The sequence below is a fragment of the Belonocnema kinseyi genome, chromosome 3 (genome assembly GCF_010883055.1).
Source record: "Belonocnema kinseyi isolate 2016_QV_RU_SX_M_011 chromosome 3, B_treatae_v1, whole genome shotgun sequence".
In the NCBI taxonomy this organism is placed as follows: Eukaryota; Metazoa; Arthropoda; class Insecta; order Hymenoptera; family Cynipidae; genus Belonocnema; species Belonocnema kinseyi.
The window spans coordinates 69,776,673-69,778,006 of NC_046659.1; positions in this window are offsets into that span (position 1 = coordinate 69,776,673).

Below are 1,334 nucleotides of genomic sequence, written 5' to 3' on the forward strand. Positions count from 1 at the left end.
TTTCATCGGAATCCCATTCCGATTCGGAGTTTGTTGCAATTTTTGAGGCTTTACGCTTTGGCATTTTTTTTGCTGGGTGTACTCGAAAATTCCCAGGATGACTATGATCTTCGAAAAAAATCAGGCGTATTCCTTGGCTGATTAGAAGAACTTTTTATTCTTGGTGATTTTTCCGAAAAGCGCAGCGTTTATTGTAAAAAATTCATGAATGTTTTCACGACAATTTTGCCATTAAGACGCCATTTTGAAAATACTAAAAGGAAAAATCGATCTTTGAACCATGGATTCTCAAAGTTTAGACATTTATTCCACCGTTTAGTGAGATTCCAGGTTAATTACAGACTCGAAAAGCTTTGGAAAATGGTTCACAAAAAAATAGGCACGAAAAATCACTTTTTTTTTGTTTAAACTGCATTTTGGGATAATAAATTAATTTGTTGAGGAATTTCATTGGCACCGTCGGAAAGAGGAGATCTTAAGCAATAAAAATATATGTGTCTTAATTTTTTCTAGTGTCGAATAGTCTTAGTTATTGGCCGTTGAAAAGCAGTGTACCGGTAGTGGCGTTTTGGCCGTTTAAGGGTTAAGGTCCGCTTTTGAACAGGCAAATAGTTTAAGGTAGTTCACGTGAGATTTCACTTTTCTCATGAATTTTCTTAAATTTTCGCAATACATACAGGAGATTAGTACGCAGCGACCATGCAGTTTTTAACTCAATGTTGAATCTGCAAAGTTAAATATTATCTACTGAAAACAGTACCTCTTACATGGATACCATATAAAAACGAGTTAAATTTATACACTGTCAATTGTAACATCTAAACACTTCTTACCATTTAGATTAGAAACTAGAGATGTAGAGAAGAAGATAAAACTAAACTTTTACAAGAATTGCGATTTTTTCTTGAGTTTAGTATAAGAGATATATAAATGTCCAAATCATAATATTTTTATTTACACGAGAAATATAGTGCAAGGATGTACTAAAAATATGGCAACACTGTTTGTTTTGCTGATGCAGATGCTTGTCAAATCCAGGTGCGTGAGTGGCTAGCCATAGCTATTAAACTGATTGCGGTGTTGCCACGCTGATTGTCTAACTAGTATGCGATGTATTTGTACATTATAAGTTTGTTTGTGGCTAGAACTAGAGTGTCCAATCCTAATAAAATTTTTGACGCAGTGTTAGGAGAAACGCAATGGCGTTTTGGTTCGGCCTGAGTTTACATTTTTTGACAAATTTCGCACGCGTGAACTACCTTCAAGGTCGTCCATGGTGGCTTCTTTTCGGCGGGCCACCTTGGTATCTAGAACTTTTGCCTCGGAGAGCAATA